Consider the following 21691-nt stretch of genomic DNA (forward strand, 5'->3'; position numbering starts at 1 on the left):
AAAGGACAAGATTGCTCTGCAGAGGTCTTGATCCTACTGCAACTCCTCCTGGTGGAACATGGAGCTGCTGTGCCTCAGTTTCTCCATCTGCTCAGTGGAGCTGTAGGATGCTCCTGAGCATCTCCTCAGCTGTGGGGATCTACCTGGTCTAACTCAGACCTCTGATGGTGCAAATCAATTCCTGTGGTACTCACTGACAGGGATTCTGGCCTGCAGCTTGCAAAGCAGCCAGACATTCCCCTGCAACATGAATCCCACCCCTGGGGCAAAACCCACTGCCAAATGTGTGAGCAGGAGAGGGACTTCCTTGCTGGAAACATCGCAGTGCTTGATGGTGGAAAAGGAAAAAAGACCCTGTTTCCAGGCAGAGTTTAGCTGAATTTTAAACAGCCTTGTTCTAACCTCCCCCCATGACAGCAAATGTCACTTGTAAAGTGTGTAATTTGTGCCTGCAGCCTCGTGTCACTCGGGTCACATGCAGACTTGTACTCCCTGCTGTTCCCTTCTCTGCTCTGACAGGATGTGGGTTTGGCAGCTCCTGACATCCCAGTGAGGCACCCACAGCCTCTCCATGGCCAGGGTGGGATGATGGGCTTTGGGGAGGTCCCAGTGTCCCCTCTGCACCCATAGTGACCTCTGTGCATGCACAGCTCAGGACACTGCTGGCACCAGGTGTCTGCATCCCCCACGTCACCTCTTGGGGCCTGTGAGCCTGCAGGGTCTGCTGGGGACAGAGTTCCTGCTTTCCTTGGGCAGGTATCCCTTCTTTTGGCCTTGGGCTCATGTTGGAGTCAGTGAGTCAGGGGTCTCTCTGAATTCTTCAGAGAGAAATCAGAGTGCAGGGATTGAATTAAAAGCTGTGGATGGATTGAAGTATATTAAGACACTCCCACATAAAGTGAACATTTAAGGAAAAGTAAGTCAGTAAGTTTTAGTAGGATCTCTAGTGCTTTTAGTAAGTAAAAGGTCTGGATTCCACAATAGTAGCTTGAGTTCTAGTGAAGGTTGAAAACATACTGATATCTTCAGCAAGAGATTCCAGGCCCACAATTTTAGACAGGACTTAGACATAATAGAGCTGTAGTAAGAATATTGCTTACATTTCTTAGATAGAACAAAATAGTTTGTATGCATAGTCTATACATAACCTGGCACGTTAGGAAACTAGAATTCTAATAGGTTAAAGAGTGGTGGTCTGAGTTTGTGTCTTAGCTTGTTGGAAAAACCCTATATAAGAGTTTGTACTGGGGAGAGTTGGTGCTTTTAGCTATTCTGGCTTCTAGCCATTCACTTATTGCTATTGCTTTGCCATTGCTTTGCCATTGCTTTTTGCTGTTGCCTTTTGAGACTGATGTGCTTTGTAGTAAGATGTGCCTTGTAATAAATAACCTTTTTAACTATTGACTGCTTTGCTTTTTTAGAAGATAACCCGATGAAGTTGGTGCCTAGAGCACTGGAGGACATAACCTCACAGGCTCGTGCTCTCCCTGGCTGGCAGAACATTCCTCCCTCCTTTGGCATCACTGCATTGGCAGCACAGAAGTGCTCACAGCATCCTTATTCCAGCCTGGCCTTGCAGCCATCCCTTCTCTAACCAGACAGATGACACTGCTGGTTGCTCTGCCTGCTCCAAGCCCCACCTGTGCTGGGAGGGAGCTGTGAGCCCCGTGGGCAGCCCTTGGCACCTCGTGTTGTGACCTGTCACAGTGGGAGACCCTCTGCAGGTGGCTGGGACACGATGACGGCGTTGGGGTGGGCAGCTGTGGTGCTCACTGTGCTGCATGCCCTGGTTCATCTCAGCGTTAGGCAAGTGCTCCTGCTGTTGGAATTATTTAAATAGCAAAGAAAAGTCCTAGTGCTCATCTGTTTGGTCTTTTCTCACGGTGAAACCTCGGTGGAGTTGAATGACCTCATGGCTCCATCCAACTAAAAAAGTGTTAAGCAAGTGTTTCATCATTTTAGGAAGTGAAACTTGAGCCTGTGCAGTGAAGCAGCCCAGCAGATTCCTTCTGAAGGCTGTTTGTAACCTAAGCAGGCTCTGCTGGAGGTCAGGGAGATGTCTGTGAGTGTGCCCTGATGAATGGGAGCCAGGAACCACTGGTGGGTGATCCTGTGAGGCAACTCAGCTGCTGACTGAATTTCAAAGACAACATGAATGAAAGGATCTGTGGCAGTCTCTAGAAACTCCTGTCTGGGCTAAGGCCCCATTTACCAACCAAGAATAATTAAACTGTACACCTTCTGGAAGGCACTTTAAGATCTGCTTGTGCCAAGTATCTTAGAAAAGCCAAATACTGCTTTAATTATTTATTCCAAAGTCAGGGATGTGTCCACACTTCACAGCCAATGGATGCTGCCACAGAGACCTGACAATTCAGCCAAGTGATGGAGTGTCCATGGAGTAAAAAGGAGAATCCATGCCTCCCTAGCTGTGCAGGGTGCATGAGTGAGGCTGAGTGACTCACCCAAGGCTACCCAGCAGCATGGGCTGATTTCAGTGCCACAACCCTTGAGGCTGTGCCTGCACTAAAGATCAGCTTAGCAGAGCAAAGCAGAGAAGTTCCTGGTCCTGTCTTGTCTCCATGCAGAGCTGTCATGCTGGGCAGTGAGCCTGTGGCCAGTGAGATTCTTTTTGTAGCTCTCATAATAATATTTTATTCTTTTTTCAGCCCAGTCAAAGCTTCTGCATCCTTGCTGGAACCCAGCCCACTCATGTGAATACCTGTGACAGAGAAAAAAGTTTCCTCTGAAAGATTCTTGGGATCTGAAGCATTTTTATAGGTTCTTCTACACCCTCCTCTTTCAGTGGAATGTACACTTTGAACTTCCACTGGAAAAGGAACAAAACATTTCCGTTTGGAAGCCTGAAGCCGGGTGAGGTTCCAGGTGAGGGACTCTGGGCTTGCCCAGCCCCGTAGTGTGTGAACAGGGAAAGAGCCGGGTCCTCATCGGATCTAACGCCTGTCCTTAATTAGACACGCTTTAATCTGTGGTGATTAGGTAAATGAGGGCTCGGTGGGAAGGGGGAAGGTCTCCTGTGTGAGTCATGTCCGCCGTGCCAGCCCCAGGCGGGAGGAGCGATGCTCCTGGTGCAGTCCTCGGGCAGCACCGGCTGAGCTGGCAGAGAGGCTGGAAAAGCTTGTCCTGCCGGCCTTTGGTCAGACACTAAGAGAGGGCTTCAATTTTCAGGCACATCAGCCTCACGGGCTCTATGAGCACAATGAAAAGGAGTTTCGTGGCCCAGGGCTGCTCTGCTTGCCCATCACCCAACTCAGCTTCACCAAACCTTGTGAATCCCCTGGTGGATCTGCTCCTGCTCCCCCTGAACACATCTGACACCACATCAGCTGACATCAGATCTAGATCTGTAGAGAGAAACCAAAGTGGTTTTTTTTGGTTGTTTGAGGAAGTATTGTTCCTAAAGATAGTTTTTACAAGCACTTTGTGTTTTGTTATTGCATTGCTGAACCACTTCTTTAAATCAAACGAGTTAAGTAGGGACTCTTTGCAAGGCTCTTTTTCTATTCCACTCTGTGCATAGATCTGCTCTTCAATGGGTGCCACTCATAAATAAATCATATATAAATCTTCCCTTTGTCCTCTCCTCCTTTAAGCCAACCCAAGGGAACTCAATAGCACTTTAGCAAGCCATTATTGAAGTGATGGTAAATACAAACCCTTGATGGAGAGCCGTGGTGTGGGAACAGATTGCCCAATTTTCTTACAGCAATGGAGATGTGCGTGTCATTAATAAAACATCTTGTTGCATGGGTTTTAATTATTTTTCCCATCTCAGTGGAGATGGCTACCTCTGCTCACATGAAAGAGCAGATAACTTGATGAAGGTTCTTGTAATAAGCATTGTTGGAGCCATCATCTGCCAGAGCATCTTGGTAATTAATGGTTTGTTTAAACTCCAGTGCATAATTGTCTTTGCATTCTTGACTGTGGCTGTTGCTTGGATCCTAATGAGACATCTGTAGGGAAAACAGGAGGGCACTGGGGGTTTAATTAATCACAAATGCTCATCAGCCAGGTGAGCTTCAGGGGTGTCACATCCCAGAGGTGCCACTTGGAGAACGCTGCTGTGACTCGAGGAAACAGGATCTCTTTGCTGGGATCTTCCAGCAATTTACAGTGCCATGGGTTTAGGAATAGGACTAAACATCTTCTGAGCTAAGATCAGTGGTTTTTGTTTTTTTTCTGATGGCTTCTCCAAAGACTAAACACCATCCTGTGTGACAGCACAAGGTGCCTGTACAGGAAGGACCAGGAGATCTGATTCTACTAAATATTTTCTGGATCACCTGGCACCCAAACCACTGCTCTCACTGGGCTCTTTCTGCTCTTCAGAACACCTTTGTCCCTTGTCCTTGCTGCAGCCCTGAAAATTATTTGCACTCTATTTCACCTGTTTTTATTGTGAGACATTAAATGCCCAGTCCTGTGTTCCCCACTCCCAACCCTGATGCTTGGTGAAGTAAATAAGTGTAGACATAAAAAAGGGCTTCTGAGCCTTGTAAATATGGAAGAGATTTTGAAAACATGATCCATGTATAGCTTGAAATTCTTAGAACATGTGAAAAAGAAGTATTCTGCTAAAACAACAAAAAAATTGATAGTGACATATATCTTGGGAGATGAAAATCCTGAGGAGAGGAAAGGGACCAAGGGCTCTGCTCACACTGCTTTGAGGCCAAAGGATCATGGCATTAGCCATGTCAGGACTGTCACTTTGCAGCCAGTAAAGCATTTAGTACAATTGCAACTTGACAAATCCTGAAGTGCAAAGCTAATTTCAGTCAATGACAATTGCTAGATGGGTGCACAGCCTCACTGAAGAGGTTAACACTGTTAGCTGAGCAGTAAAAGCATCACTGGAAAACTCACCCTCTCCATGCCTGGAGAGCAAACAGTGAGAAATTCCTCCTTGGAAGGTGTCAGTGCCACAGGAGGCAATGGCTAGAGCTGACATCCCAAACAGTAAATAGAGGATTTTGTACCTCAGTTACTTAACCCATTAGAGCTCTCATGGTTCTCTGCTGTAACCAGTTCTCATGTTTTAGCACAGGAAGAATCCTGGTGTCAGGAAGGGATCTCTCCTCCACTGCCACAGGTCCCCACAGGTCACCAAGGACAAGGTGCCTCAGGTAAAACTGCCCTCTGAAACACCCACTACCAATTCCTGCTGGGTATTTAATTTCTCAGCCAAAATGTTGAGTAGCTGCTCATTCCAAGATGATGAGTGAGTGGCTTGGAATTGTATTGTTGATTATTTTTGGGAAGCCCCCTGTTACTGTGGTGACAGCCTAGAAGGAGTGAGCTTGCTGTCTTGAATGCCTTTGGGTATTTCTGTGTGTGAAAATGTGCTGTGCTCCAGCTCCCCTGGCATCCAGCTGTGGCCTGAGCCAGTGGAGCAGCACAAAATGATTCCAAGTGATGACTGGGAAGAGGGTGAGCATCACCAGTGGTGGCTGTGGGTGAGCATCTCACAGGATAGAGGTGTACAAAGCATCCAGCTTGTCAGAGATGCTTCCATCATCTTCTTTGGGGTGTTCCCAGGGAAACTGGAGCTCTGGATATGTTGGGATGGTGGGAACTCAAAAAGGTTCTCTCTTCTCAAGGTCTTGCCCTATGAGAGATCACCTAGCAGCATCCCTTTGTGAGTTACCATGGGGGAGTCAGCTTGCAGAACAAGACCCAAATTTAGCTGCTTTTGAGTCACAGAATCCTATAACAACTTAGGTTTGAAGGAACCTAAAAGATCATGTCATTCCAACCCCCTTGCCACGGGCAGGGACACCTTCCAGTAGACCAGACTGCTCAGAGCCCATCCAGCCTGGCCTTGGACATTGCAGGGATGGCAAGGAACAAGAACCAGAATCTCTCTCCCTTTCAGGCACCCATGGCTTCTCTCTTGTGTTAACTCTCATCTTCCTCCTGTTCCTGCAAACTGAAATTCAAAAATAGAAAAAGGAGAAGAATGAAACAAAACAACTGCTTCAAAAGCCCTGTTAAAAAAAAAAAAGAAAAAAAAAGAAAAAAGGGGAACCTAAGATATAATTATGTCTCTTGGATGATATTTTCCTCTGGAAAAATACTAAACATGTTCATGTGACGTTCTGGTGTACAGCACGTCTCCCTCTCACTCTCCCTCTTCCTCCCTCTCTCGTGCTCTGTGTTCCAGGAGCTGCCAGCACGTTCTGCAGGCAGAGCCAGAGCCAGCCCAGATGTGACCCTGCAGCACTGCTGGGCTCGGGTTTAGGGACTGCTCCACAAACATCACTGCAGAACCCACGGAATGTGGTCATAGCGCTTTTAAAAATTACATTTTAAGCCCTCTTTTCACCCTAATTCCTGGCTCATTTCTGAAAAGCTTTGATGGAACACAGGCACTAAAGGGCTTGGAGGCTGAGCCATCCCTGACCTGTTTCCCTGAAGGGGAACAAAGCCCTGGGAGCTCATGGAGTAAGACAGGAACAATTCCAATTGTCCTGGTTTGAAGGACAGGTGTCTGCCAATAAAGGCAGAAGCTTCTCTTTGAAATGGAGAATGTAAACCCCCTTCCTTCAAATTATTATTATAATTTTGAAATTAAGGGGCTCTCAGGCAAAGATATGGGAATTAGGAATAACAGATCTTTACTAGGAAAATTAAAATAGAAATGCAGTATTACAAAGAACAATCCCAAACCCTGCCAGAGTCAGAATCCAAGCTGACACCCGTCAGTCAGTCAGGGTGTTGGCACAGTCCCATTCAATGGTGGCTGCATCCTCCTGCAGGGGCAGATGTGGTTCAGCTGGAGCAGTGCTCCTGGAGAAGGTGCAGTTTCCTCTGAAGCTCCAGGGATGATGTGGAAAGGTCTGGCTTTCCTCTGGAATCCAGTGGAAAGAAGGTACCTTGGTGTCCAAAATGTCAGTTTTTATCTGGGTAGGAAAGGCTTGGCTCCTCCCCTGGCTGGAGCATCTCCCAGTGGGATGATGGAATTTTATCAGTCATGCCCTGGGACTCAATGGCCATTAACAGGAGATATCTCCTGGAGGGAGGATGGGCTGTGGGAAAGATAAAGATGATTGCCCAGCTGGTTTAAAGATGGCCCATTAGCAGATAATGTGTGCCAGGAGATCAGGGTCACTGCCCCAGCTGGGTTAACAGATGGGGACAGAATTCACATTTCTGGTCACATCCTTCATTGCAACCCAAGACATCCTTGTGGGATGACAGGATGTGAGCCCAGGGCTGGGATTTTGGGACAGAGCAGAATGGTTTAAGCGAGGTCTAAGAGAATAGAGGCAGCAGAAGTTTGTGCAGCTCAGTGGCACGTGAGCCCACAAACAATCCCCCTGTTACAAATACATACTGTGGCATTGGCTTTTTGCAGATATTAAAGTAGATACTATATGTGTAGTGTTAAAACTTTTTTTTCTAAAAATAGTTTTCTTTAAGAGTAACATAAGCTAATAAAGTGTCTCTATAATAAGCAAACTCCCTTTTAAATTAAATAACACCCAGTAAAAACACCTACTACTAATATACCAATTACCTGCACTGACCATCTATAAAAATTAAATAAAACCACAGCCCAAATTAAAACTGATTAGAAAAATAAATTAAATCCACAGCCAAAAAACACGCATGCTCTGAAAAGGCAAACTCAAAATACAGTTCTTAAAATATGAAAAATAATTTGTAGAAAAATTTAAAAATGTATGATAAGTCTATAAATATGCAATGGACTGATAAATTTAAAGACTATCTCCAAAACAGCAGAGGTGCTCTTAGCTGAATACCAAGCACCAAACCCAAAGTTATAACCTTTTGCTTTATTATTTATCTCTTATTGTCATTTATTATACTTTTTAAATTTTATCAAAAAGTGAACCTTGTTTTTCACACCCCCTCATCCCTGCTCTCATTCCCTGCTGGATCAAGGCTGCTAATTGTGCTGTCAAAGCTCTGCAGGAAATTCCCTCCTCCATCCTAAGGAGGATGACACACTCCTGGGGTTAAAGGATCCCAGGCTTAATTTATTCACTGTTTTCAGACCCAGGACCTGCACTTTCCCTTTCACTTCTCCCCTGAGAGAAGCTGGCAGTGCTGAAATTCAAACCCTGCAGCAAATCACATGTTTTGCACTAATTTAACATGAAGCTTCGGGTGCTTAAACATTTCTCCAGTCTTTGAGCACAAAAGTGGCTTTTTTTTTTTTCCCCCCCTTTTTTTCCCCTTTCCCTCTATTGTTTAAACCCCATTCCAAAAAAATTGAGGAATGAGCCATGTTGCTTGCTCCTTCCTGGCATATTTCTATATCAAGAGCAGTTTTCCCACCATGTTGCAGAAAAAGAGCTCATCACTGGGCACAGTCCTTAGCAGGCTCTGGAGAGCCCATGCTGGTGAGAAAACCTGAAAGACTATTTGTGTTCCAAAAAAAACAGAGTTTAAGGGTGGATGTTTGCAAATCTCAGTTTTGGGGACCTGATCATGGCTCTGATGCTGCTCTGTGGGGTGAAACCTCAGCACAGGAGGCTCAAGTCTTCCATGAGGGTTTGATGACTCCATAAGGGTGCAGCCTTTGTAAAAAACTCTTTTTTTCTGTTAAAAACTGAAGCCTCACATCTATCACAACACTTCTGAGGCATCATTTCCTTTTAGGTAACTCTTAACCTTTCAGCAAAAGAGATGAAAAAAGAGCAGACCTTTCCCCAAATAGGGTGTAGCTCAGTGAAAAGTCAGAGCTGAAAAAAAATGGAGATGGCAATAAAAAATAGGAAAAAGAATGTTTTCATATTTTTAAAAGTATTTTTTACCTGTTATTTTGAAAAGATTCTTAAAATCAACAAAAAGCTCTTCCTTCCAGATGCAAAGGTGTCATCCTAAATTAAAGCTCCCATGAAAATTCAAGCTGCCTTGTCCTCATCGGGGTTTTAAATTGAATTAGTCAACTGAATTAGGAATGCTCTTTGCTTTTCTGTGCTTGGTAGTGGCTGATAAGCCTGCAGCCACAGAGAAGCCTGGGTTTGATCCCAGCTGCTGCCTGGACCTGTGTGTGGAATTGGTTAACCACGTGCAGGAGAGCCCTCCTGAGCCAGGCCCATATTTCCTCCATAAATGATACTTGTGACAAATACCTGGTGTCATTGATATTCCATTAGTTTCCTTCAGTGAAAGATCAGACAGCTTTAAAAAGCCAATAAATTCCCACGGATTGTCTCTGAAAGGGAGAGAAAAAAGATTCCTTGGCAGGCCACACACCATTAAGCCCAAGCAGTGAGCAGTGTTTTATGGCTAGCAGGGCTGAGGTCACTGCTTTTGGATGGGTGCAATTAAGATTCACTGAAGCTACCAAAACCCCACAATTCTTCAGGTGCTGGGGCAAAGACACCTTGTTCAGACAGCAGCAGGCTCAGCCTGGAGGAGGGATGCTCTGCAGGTGCTGACCCTGGGAGCACCTTCCAGTGCTTAGAGCTACAAACCAGCACAGATCCCACTTTAAAAACAAACAAACAAAAAAAACAAACCAAAAAACCCCAAACCAAACCAACTAAACAAACAAAAAAACCAAAAAAACCCACCACCCCAACAAACAAACAAACAAAAAAACCAAAAAAAAACAAACACACCAAAAAACCAACCCCCCCCAAAAAAAAACAAAAAACAAAAAATCCCAACAACAACAACAACAAAAACCCCAAAAAAATCCAAAACAAAACAACAACAACAAATAAAAAAGAAACAAAAGAAAAGAAACCCCACAAGCTTTCTGAAGATCCAGGCAAATGTCTTTGCAGCCAGAGATTCTGCTTGCCTGCAGACTAGGGGCTGTGTTTAAAAGGGGTTTTGGGGTGTTGTTAAAACTCTGCAGCTGACAGTGTGCCCACCTGGTGGTGACCACATCTCTGCCACTCCACAAAACGTCCCAAAGCCATGTGGCTTTCAGTTTTTGTATGCAGACAATCCCTATGTGTGGTATGAAACAGCAGCAGTTTCCTCACTGCCCAGTGTGCTCAGGAAATCTGGATGTTGTCAGGTTTTGGGTGTCATTTCCTGGCATTTGGGTGTCCTTCCATCCATCTGTCTGTTGAAATGATTTCCCCAGATCTTGCTCTAGCTGCACTCCTCCAGCAAGTCCTTTGTTCCCACTATTCTGCTTATGCTTGAAAAATTATGTTATTCATGCCCAAAAATATCTTTTAGCCATTTGCACCCAGGAACCATTGATTAGGCTTTTGGGGGGTTGTGTTGATTTAATTTTTTTTTAAAGATATATAATTTTCTACAGGTAAACCAAATCTTTTTAGCTAAATACCAGAATAAATGAATATGCAGAATTTTTTTCTCCTCCAAAGGCATGCTTTGATGAATGACTCATTCCCTTTGTTACAGGAGAATTGCTGGAGCTCTGGTGTTTTCAGGCTTTGAGCAAGGCAAGGTTGGGAGGAGGAGTTATTGTCTTTTATTAGACTAGATGATATAGTTGGAAAAAATCAGGCAGGATTTCAGGCATGTGATCTTTTCCTTCAGGTTTGGAGCTGCTTTTGCTGCCTTCAAGCTGCCTGCAAGTTAAAAACAATCCTTGCAATATTTGACTGGGTTGAGCTGAAGTCAGTGCAGTTGTCCTCAGCTTTTCCTCCTGACCTGGGGAAAGAGTCCTGGAGCTCTGTGCCAGCATCACCTCATGCTGAAACTCCTTATCATTTCACCCATTAAATGATAGCAGCCCCTTTGAACATATTTACCCACATGTCTGTTTGGCTTCCAGCTGCTCCTTTAGACCTGATAAATAAAATCAATTGGAGATAATGAATGGCATTTCTGCCTTCCTCCTCCCAACGTTTGGATGAAGAATTACCTTCAGGTAATTCCAGTCCCATACAATTAGCACAGGAGGAAAAGGAGGGAGGGACAGGTGCTGTAATTTAAAACTCCTCTCTGAAATAATTTGGGGATGAAAAATCCCCAAGTTGACAAACCTCTGAGTAAACCTATTGGGGCTGGAAAACTTTTCCCTCTGGGGAAGGAACAGCACAATGAGGAGACACCCTGAGGCTGGGGCTGGGGAGGCTGTGGCTGGGCAGGTGGAAGCCAAACATTTTGTACATCCCTGGCTGCCAGCAGGAAAACTTCCATTGTGATACCCCACTAACACCAGCCATGGGTGATGCTGCCCCAGGCAAGGTGCAGCCCGGTGGATTTGGGGGGAAATAACCAAGCAGACCCCCAAACCCCTCAGGGTTTGCACAGGCACTGGTGTTTTTCAGGTGAGCTGCCTGCTCTGGGCCAGGCCAGCACTGCCTGTTTCAGCCTGGCTGGGTGTGGGAACTCTTTCCTCCCCCTTTCCCACTGCATCTGACTCAGAAAATGTTTGAAAATCCCAGGTTTCTGCTGTCTCCTGCCTCTCCCACTCTGGGTAACAGGAGGCTGAAGCAAACAAAGGCATCCTTACACTCTGGAGAGCTGATGGGTCATGAAGCAGCAACTCCTCCTCCTCCCTCCCAGGAATTCTGGCCTCTCCCCATTGCCTGCAGCAGCTCCAGGCACCTTTAAGGGATCCTTGGCGTGGCTGTCACACCCACGCCAGGGCTGGGCTGGGAGAGGGCTGGTTTTATCAATTATCCAAGCTGCAGAACACATCTCAGCCCTTTGCTGTGCCCTGGTCTGTGTGTTCACTGCTGGGCTTTGATGGGTGAGGAGGTTACACAGCCAGGGAAAAAGGCACAGCAGCATCTCCTTACCCTGCTCATCTGCACTTGTGTCTCACTGCTGTCTTAAAATCATCCTGCCAGTTTGCTGGAGCCACAGTTCCCCTTTTTTTAGTGTTTGTGTAGAAGCCAGCAGTGCAGGACCCTGCTCCACATGCAGGGAGCATCATTTTAACTGAACCTGTGCCACTGTAGAGCTGTGAGTCCAAGGGACAGAGCATGGCAGGTGGTTTGTTTCCAAAATCCTTTGCAAAAGCAGGGACAGATCTGACCTCATCACAGCCTCATGAGGAGGAGAGGAGGGGCAGGCACTGATCTCTGCTCTGACCAGACAGGACCTGGGGGAATGGCCTGAACCTGATGGAGCAAGCTTTAGGTTGGATATTAGGGAAAGGTTCTTCCCCCACAGGGTGGTGGGGCACTGGACAGGCTCCCCAGGGAAATGGTCACAGCAGCAAGCCTGATGAGACTGGAGTTTAACAAAGGGAAACACATCTGAGGGTCTACACAAAGCAGAGCAAATCTGGGACTCCTTTTCTCTGCCTCTCAGGACTCCCATCTGCAAGCAAGGATCAACCCTTTGCTATTTTGCTTTTTTTTTTTTTTTTTTTTTTGATAGTGGCTTGATGCATGAGGAGCTGCATAAGAACATAGTGTGTCAACATGGTGTCATAAGAACACAGGGAAAAAAAATCAGAGTTTGTAGGTAGAGTCCCTGTGCATGCTCAGGTTGGCACCTGGGAGAGATGAGGGGGAAGCATTTCCAAGAGATCTGCTGGGGAGGTTTTTGACAGTGTTTTCAAGCCCATGACCTTGTCAGTAGAGCTTCCAAACCCTGTGATGGCCAACAAACCTCCATCCCTGTGCAGTGTCCTCATCTTCTTTATATAAACTCAGGCCCCAGGCGAGGGCAGTGGGCCAAGCAAACACACACAAATTCTTCCTTCCTCCCCTGCTCCCACCCTGCTCAGTGCCACATGGGGCCTTGGACAGAAAGGTCAGCACCATTTGGTGTCCTCTTACTTTGGCTAGTGAAAGGGTGTCTCTGGCTGTGCAGCCTTCTAAAAATAAGCCAGGCTTGCAGAGAGGTTTTGCTGCCCACCACACACAGGAATAAAAGGACAGGAGAGGTAGGGAAGGTGTCAGGGGAGGGAGGTGTCCAAAATTGCTGCCATGCTGTTCCCTGCAAACCACACATATGCTGCCTCCTTTGTGCTGATCCTGCATGCTGAGAGAGGGGCACAGAGGGAAGGAGAGCCCTCAGAAAGCCTCTCTTGCCACTGGCATGGGATGCAGACCTGCTGGAGAGGCCACAGAGGCACCCCAGCCCTGGAGAGCAGGGTGGCAGCAGGGGCTGGGGACATGGGCACGGTGCCTGTGAGTGGGCAGGGTGCCACCAGGCTGCAGGGGGACACAGGGCAGTGCCAGAGTGCTGAGACAGGCTTGGAGGGGCCATGGCTTGGGGGACACCTCCTGTGAGAGAGCCATGGGCTGGTGAGAGCAATGACAGCTCCTGCACAGGGGAGATGCTGGGCTGGCATAGATATGGGGCACAAACCTTTGGGAACAGATCTGCCTGCCACAGTCACCAAGGCAGGACACCCCAGCTCTGCAGGGAGGGTGGTGATGTGATCTGCTGTGTGGCATTTGGCTGTCATACCAGAGGAAAGGACTGGCACAGTCTCTGTCCCATTATCCCAGCGAGATTTTGGACAAGCAACCAGGTAAAGAACTGAATTAATTATTCTGCTCTGGTAAGGAGGATTCTGCCCATGAAGTCTCATTACTGGTCACCCCTAGGACAGGTCACCAAGGGCTTTAACTCCTTCAGGACTTTGAGCAGGTTGCACAGGTGAACATAACCCTGATATTTCAGGTCCTGGTGAGGATCTCCCACCACCAGAGCTGGCCAGTGTAAACCAGTTCACTTCAGTGTTCATCTTCATCACTTTATTTTTTTTCCTTTGGCTTACTGTGCAAACATGTCCTGTGACAGCACTTCTCCCATAATTGTGGATACTGAATCCAGCTTGATGTTCTATGAATGGCATTTCTCACTTGACTTTTCCCAGGCAATCCTGCCTCGACCGATTAATTGCTCATCTAAGCAAGCCCACAAAGTGTGACCAAGCCAGCGAAAGACAGTGGAAAAATGTGCCAGAAAACCATGGATTTACCCTGGCTTTCAAAATCAGGAGAGTGTTTCCATCATGTTTATGGGGAGTTTGGAAGTTCTTATCCTGAATGCTGCATGTGGGTAGAAGGAGGGGGATTTCAACCCTCAGGACTGTGAAGAAGGTCAGAGGAATGCAGAGCCAACCCTAGGTGAAGGGACTAAATCCTCCTGGTGTTGTAGATGGATTTTAGTCATTATATGAGCAGTATTATATTTTATGGCTGCCTAAAACAGCTGATGGTGGGATTTGAGAAATCACTGGCCATATATTCTATACTGTAATCAGGAATTAATCTGGCCAACTGCCCACAGCTCTGTGATTGCATCTCTCCAAAGAGCCTTACAGTATTCCTTGAGGTCTGGGTGGATGGCAAACACTGGGAGCAGTCATCAGTCTCTGACAAAGCAGAGCAAGAGATGGTGACAATAAATAAAGTGGAGGTCAATCCAATTTCCTGTGATGGGCCATTTGTGAGAGGGAAGGGCTTTGTCTGTGTGAGAAGCACCTGACATTGTCCAGGCAGCCACCCTGCTCACCATCCCTCCTTCACCAGGTAAGGGTGCAAACGTGCCTCTCCAAACCCTGCTGGGGTTTTACATCCACCATGCAAGCCCAGCTGTGGAGCTGTGCAAGTGAATGCCAGGAGCACATAGTGATGGCCCTCTGGATGTGTGTAAGCCAAAACCTGGGCAAAACTTGTTAATGGGAGAGGAAACTGAGAGTTCTTCACTGGTTCCTTCTGGGTAACTGCTGTGCTGTAGATCAAAGCTGCCTGACAGCACAGGCAGCACTGGAGGACAATTCATCCAGCCTGGCTGAGCTGAGGAGTAATAAAAAATAAAAGCCTTGGTGATAAGCTGGAAAGGCTGCTGTTTCCACAGGAAAACAAAAGATTTTGTTAAAAACCCGCTTGTCCCCCTGTTTTTGACATGAATCTCCAGGAAAGACACCTGGGTGCTGGGCTGTGATTGCAGCTCTGCTCCCAGCTCTGAGCTTGGGCCACTCCTTCTGCCTTTCACTGCCTCCTGTCTGTAAGATGGGGAGGTTCATTAATGGCTTTAAGCTGAAAGGGGGTAGATTTAAATTGGATGTGAGAAATACTTCCCTGTGAGGGTGGTGAGGCACTGGAACCCATTGCTGAGGGATGTTGTTGAAGCCCCATCCCTGGAAGTGTCCAAGGCCAGGCTGGATGGGGCTTGGAGCACCCTAGGACAGTGGAAGGTGTCCCTGCCCCTGGCAGGGGGTGGAACTGCATGATCTTTAAGGTCCCTTCCAACCCAAAACATTCCATGATTTTATAATTCTGTGAATCATACTTAAAAAACATTGCAGGGCTCTTCAACAAGCATTTGACAGCCACAGAATGATCTTATTAAATGTAAGTGTCAGGTTGGCTTGGATGATGTCCTAACCAACATTTATCTCCCAAACACAACTGAGGTGAGCCAAGTACTCTTCAGGCTATAAACAATAGCTGTGGTGGGCAGGAAATAATGCAGGCAGCACTTCCAATTCACAGCTCAGCCATCACTTAGAAAACACCTTTGGTCACAACCAAGCAAAGCTCCCAAAAGCTGATTTGGTTCCTCTTTGCTCCTCAGCCCCTACGTGCTGCTGGAAACCCATTTGTGTTGTGCTTTCAGAGAGGGGAAAGGCAGCCAAGGGAAGCAGCACAGAATCTGCCTCTGGAGGTTCAGGGACTCTCACACACGTATAGAAACTTATTAATAACAAACAGAGCCGTCTGGAACATTCCTACATCCTGGGCAGGGGTTAGTGCTTCCAAGTCAGGGAAATGCAGCAGATGAGCAAAGAGGGACTGTGAGGATAAAGGGGAATGCTGGCGTGGGGCTGCACCCAGAGGCTTGGATCTGGAACTGCCTGCCCCGATTCAGGAGAGACCAGAGCCAACAAAGGCTGTTATTGCTGGCAAGAGCAATGAAATTAAAGAGATGTTTCACTATCCATCATCAGGTGTGTCAGTTTTCAGCACTCAACGGCTGCAAGTTAAAGCCTTTCTCGGCTCCATTTCCAGTCATTGGCTTTTAATTTCGGGCACAAAGGAGGGAATTACATTGGAAGTACTGCAGGTGAGATTTCCTGCCTTCTGCCACACGTTTCTGCAGCAATGCATCAGTAATGAGACCTCATGGGCAGCCAAAGCAGAATAATTAATTCAGTTCTTTACCTGGTTGCTCGTCCAAAAATCACTCTGGGGTAATGGGAGAGAGACTGCCAGTCCTTTCCTCCGGTATGTGACAGCCAAATGCCACACAGCAGATCACATCACCACCCTCCCTGCAGAACTGGGGTGTCCAAGGGCAGGGCACTGTGCTGGGATCTCACCAGGAGTCTGTGGCTCGTGCTCAGCCTCTCCAGGTGTGTTCCCAGGCTTTCCCTTGGCATCCCAGGCTGAGGAGCACATCCATGGGCCCTGTCAGCTCAGCTCAGTCTGAGTGCTGCTGAAGGAACCCTGCTGCAGGACGGAGAAATGAACAGAACCACAGAGAGGGTGAGAGCAGCAGTGCATGCAGCATGGCAGGACTGAAGAAAAGAGCCCCTTCACTTTCCCAGCCACAGGAATGTGTGTCAGAGAGAGACACAGGCTCCTTCTTGGCATTTGCCAGACAACAGCAGCTTTTCAAGGCAGCATCATATGGATTTTCCTTTTATAACCATCTCCCTCGTGGAAATCCCCATTGGTCCCTGCTATTCCAGCAAAGGAGAGTGTCTAATTCAGCTCATTTTCCCCCAGGAAGATCCAGCTGATTATGCAATGGCAATGTGTACCAGCACGTTAATGGTGCTTGGCACCTTCCTGGGCTGCACGGGAGGCAGGGGATATTGCTGTCATTATGGAATTAGTCATGCTGGAAGCACCGCGGGGTTTGTTTAATCCAGGGAGAAAAGAAAAGGAATTGGTGGGGTGGGGTGAACAGAGGCAACAGCAGCAGCTTTCTGAGCCAGACACAGAGGGAGCCAGGGCACCTCTGCCAGCCAGGGGTGTCCCAGCTCCCCTGTTCCGGGTGCCTGGGGGTGTCCCTGGGCTCCAGCCAGCTGCACTTGGGGGAATTTTCACCATGCAGGGCCCCAAGAGCTGGCTGGCTGGATTTTAGCCACAGAACAGGTCGCTGCAGACCCCCGTGGCAGGGAGGAGGGAAAGACCCTGCCTTGCCCTTGCTGACTCACAGGTTTCTGCAGAACCCGTGGTCACACGCTGGGGATGCTCTCCTGTTGAAGGAGAGGCCAGTGCTCCCTGCACTGCTGCTCTCCAGCTTTCACTGCAGCACTGCTCCCCAGCCTGGCACTCTGCAGGTGCCCTCTGCCTCCCCAGGCCTTTCTGGGGTCAGGCACCGTTGTCACAGCCCTCCCCTGACACCCTCTCCCCTGGCAGTGAGGGCACAGCCCCAGCTGATCAGCCCAGTGCCTGGGTCTGAGCCCTGGCTCCTGGCCCAAACACGAGCTGTGCTGGCTGCAGGTGCCCCAGGGGATGCACCCACCTCCTTCTGCTCCTTCTGACTGTTCAGGAGACATCTCTGCAGAGCAGCTTGCCCAGCTGAGACCCACTCAGGCCCTGCTGGCTCTCATCCCACCTGGGCTCCAGGCACCTCTGCTCCACAGCTGCACTGGTGTGCAAGCCACATCCCACAGCTGGTGCTCAGTGCCAAGGCACAGCTGGGATTGTGCCAGCTGGAGATTGTCTGCCTCCAATCTCCTCCTCCCAAGCCAAGATTTAATGGTTTTGCAGCAAACTCAGTGGCTGCTTGTCCCCCACCTGTGCCTGCATAAGTGCTGCTTAGATTTCATGTGCTGTCAAGGGCCTCCAGATGCTGCCAGCCAAACTGGACCTCACAGGGCCAGGAGAGGATTGGTCTGGACTAAATTAATGCACAGACAGGTCCCTGAAGCTGCTGGGAGTCACTCAGCACACGTGTAATGCCACAGGGAAACAAGCCAGAAGGAGAAGGGATGTCTGCTCCCCCTTCAGCCCACACCATATCCCCTGCCATGAGTTTTTCTGCTGGGTGCAAGGCCATGACAAGGGATATTTTCCACCAATTGCTTCTGGTGCCACAAGAAAATATCTGTACCAAACCTGGCTGTGTGGTGGATTGTCCCCTCTCTCATTTCTGAGCCTCCATCCCTCACTCGTGGCGAGGGGGAAGCAAGATGAGCTGGGGATGTGCTGTCCCTGCTGGGTGCTGCTAATTAACATAAGGAACAGTACCAGAGGCTAGCAGGCATGGAGGCAGAGTGTAATGAGCTACATGGGATTTGCTGAGTGTCTCAGCAGCCAGGACAGCAAGCAGGGAACCCCAGGGGCAGCCTGTGTCAGGGAGCTGCTGTGTGACAGCAGAGCCCCCAGGGCTCAGGGCTGCCCTGGGTCATTCTGGGCCAGAATGGCTCTGCTGGGGTGTGTGGAATGGCCAAGGCCCTGCTCCCTGCCCCAGGTTGCCAACTGCACACACATCTCTCTCCTCCTCGCTGCAGCTTATTTAATATTTATGCACCCAAGTGCTTGGGAGTACCCTAACACTTCACATGCTCAAAAGTCCAGAGCTCTGCTGAGGTATTTTGCTGCCTGTGTTTCCTTTCCCTCCTTTTCTCTTTTGCTTTGGGCTCTGGATGTTGTCCCTGGGTCAGGCTGTTCTCCTGCTGGGGATGGCACCAGGCTCCCCAGCTGGTGTCAGGGTGGCTCCTTGTCACCTCATCTGCTCCTCCCAGATGGGCAGGGATGCCCTGGTGGGGTTTCATCATCTCAGCTCCCTGTGCCAGGCCATGGAGATCTATGAATGCCAAGAAGAGGGTGCCCAAAAGATGCCAGGTGAATCACACCTCCAGAAACACCTGACCTGAGCACCCATGGCATCCACAGGTGCCCAGACAGGTTGTCACACCCCTCAGGACCTGGGGAGCCCCAGGTTGAAAATATTGGATGCTGCTTCTGGTCTCCATGGTCACCTTGTGATGGGCTGGATTTAAACATGCCTGGTTTAATCTCCCCTTTACTGGGATAATAAACCCACCCCCTCGAATCTCTGAAGGCTTTGGGAGCCACAGACAAAGGGATCTGTCCTCAAGAGGCTAAACCAGAGGCAGGAGGACACCTCCTCTTTTGGATTAGCCAAAAGGGGACAAAAATAGCCTCAATCCCACCGGAAGCCTGAACCTGGGCTGTGATTCATGCCCTGGCTGGCTGCCCACGAGGTTTGCACAGGAATTTGTGAGTGGAGCTGTTGGGTTTCTGGCCCCAGCTACCCTGAGTGCCTGCAGGAAGGATGAACCCTTCCCAAAACATGCCAAGGCTTGGAAAGGAGCATCACGTCACGCCTGGCAGGAGGAACCTGCTCCAAACATAATGCAGCTTCTGTTCAAGGCTCCCTTTTCTATTTTTATATATGTGGAGTGGTGTAAAATGTGCTTTTTTATTCTGCTTTTAAAGAATCCCTGCATGCAATGAAACACAGAGCAAAAGGACTGGAGCCACAGTGGAAAAGGGAGAGAGAAAACAAGGCAGAAACCAAAAATCTGTCACCTGCTGATGATGTTAGAGGAGATGTTTGGTCCTGGGTGTGCTCTCCTGCTTCCAGCCTGGCAGCCCTTGCCTGTCCTCCAGGAAAAAGGAATCAAAATGACTCATAGGAGTAATACAGACCCATTGAGCAACACCAGGGGCTCCATGGCAAGGGGCAAGTGGGACAAACCAAAGCTTTGGCACTGAAATAATTCTCTTTCCCTGGAAGCCATTTCCCAGGGCTTTTTGCACTGATTTTAGGCATCTTCTTCCCTACCCAAATGGAAGAGAAACAGATCTGTATGGCCAGAGATCAAGAAAGCCCCAAATGAGAGGAAAAAATATATTCACTTGCTTAATATTTGATAAAATCCAGTTCTGTCAGAGCCCAGGGTGATTTGGTTTAACCACAGTGCACAGGGGAGATTTTTTACATGACTTTGCAGACAGAGGCTGAGTCTCTTGGGTCACACTGTTATCTCATGAGCAATCACTCTTGTCCATGCTGGGGTAAATGAGGAAAATTTGGGATGAGGGAAGGGGCTCCAGGTGCAAGGGAAACCCCAGGGATGGTTTTGAATGGCAGCTGATTGCCTGCACTGAGACTTGCCCAGAGGGTGAGACATAAGAGCTCACCTCCTTTGCACACAGAGTGGGAGATTCTTTAATTGTCCACCTCACATCCCCCAAAAATTAATAAAAACATTTCCTTGGGCAGGAAAGCTTCATCTTTTCCCCACTCCCTGTGTTTGCAGAAAATAAAAGCTGCTCCCTGCTGCTCCTCCCACCTCCCTGATATCTGGTGTTTCTCAGCCTGGCCTCACCCCAGAGCTGTGCAGCTGAAAGCAGAGGTGGGATGGGGCTTTCTGCAGGACAGATGCCACAGGGGAAGGCAGCACATGTGGCTGGGGTGGGACTCACTTCCCAGCACTGGGGCTCCTGTGTGGGCTCTCATCTTTCAAACCCTCTTTTTGGGAGAGAGCAGCTTCCACCTCCGCCTGGAGGGTGATGGCACCCAGAGTGGGCAGGGCTGTGCCTTGGTGTTTTGGTAATTATGGACTGAGAGACTGCAAATCCAGTCAGTTCTAACCCCAACAAGGCCCGTGGGTCTCTGCTCTGCCCTTGGCACTGGGAACTGAGGAGCAGGGACTGGTCAACAGCCACAGCTTCATTCTGCTGAGGATGATGCTGAAGCTCACTGCATTGGTCTAACACCAGGAGAGTCCTGGAAGAGCCTTTTAATCTTGGCTTTTAAGGGCTTTTGTCTCAGTCTTAAAAGCACATCTGCTGTGTCTGTGTCACCTAAGCAAGATCAGGGCTGGAGCCTGTGATCATCCATAGCCTGATCCACAGCATGTGTGCTGTCCCAGAACAGTTAATTCCCCCACAGGAGGTGCCCAGTGCCACTCCCAATGTGCAGGCAGGACACTGCAGCCCTGTCTGGGACAGCAGGAAGCTCAGCCAGGTAAAAATGTTGGGTACAGGCTCATTTCTACATGGAAAACAGCAACATCTCCAAGTGAGCCAAGGACAGCATTCCCCTGCAGAATTGCCTGGGCTTTGAGAGTAGATGGATGTTTTGAGAACTATGACCCAAGGCAAAAATAAGCTGGAAAAAACAACCTAGGAGCTGAGTCCAGTGGAGTTCCTTAGTGCCTCATTAGCCTCCTGAATTAGCTGTGTCCAATCTGCCCAGAAACCCCACAAAATTTTTTTTCTTCTGGTTTAAGCACCAACCATAAAATTCCTGGCAGGGACCTGGCCAGCAAGGCTGGCTTTGTCTCCACCACCCATGTCCCACTGATGCTGAGCTCCACTCACACACCCCTGGAATCAGCTTTATATTTTAGTGTAAAAACCCAAACAAGAACTGGAATAAACTGATTTAGGTCCAGGTTGGGTTGTTGCAATGGGATGGGCAGAGCACAGGCATTTCTGCACAGAGCATCTCCCAGTGGGATGATGGAATTTTATCAGTCATGCCCTGGGACTCAATGGCCATTAACAGGAGATATCTCCTGGAGGGAGGATGGGCTGTGGGAAGATAAAAATGATTGCCCCAGCTGGTTTAAAGATGGCCCATTAGCAGATAATGTGTGCCAGGAGATCAGGGTCACTGCCCCAGCCGGGTTAACAGATGGGGACAGAATTCACATTTCTGGTCACATCCTGTATTGCAGCCCAAGACACAGGTGCTCACAGACTCTGCAGCTGATCCTCTCATCAGCAGCTCCCATTCCCAGAGCTGGAAAGGGCAGGGGGTTGTTTTTAATGAAGCTTTGCCTTGCTGGAGGCTTGTC

Source organism: Oenanthe melanoleuca, chromosome 2, assembly GCF_029582105.1.
Source record: "Oenanthe melanoleuca isolate GR-GAL-2019-014 chromosome 2, OMel1.0, whole genome shotgun sequence".
In the NCBI taxonomy this organism is placed as follows: Eukaryota; Metazoa; Chordata; class Aves; order Passeriformes; family Muscicapidae; genus Oenanthe; species Oenanthe melanoleuca.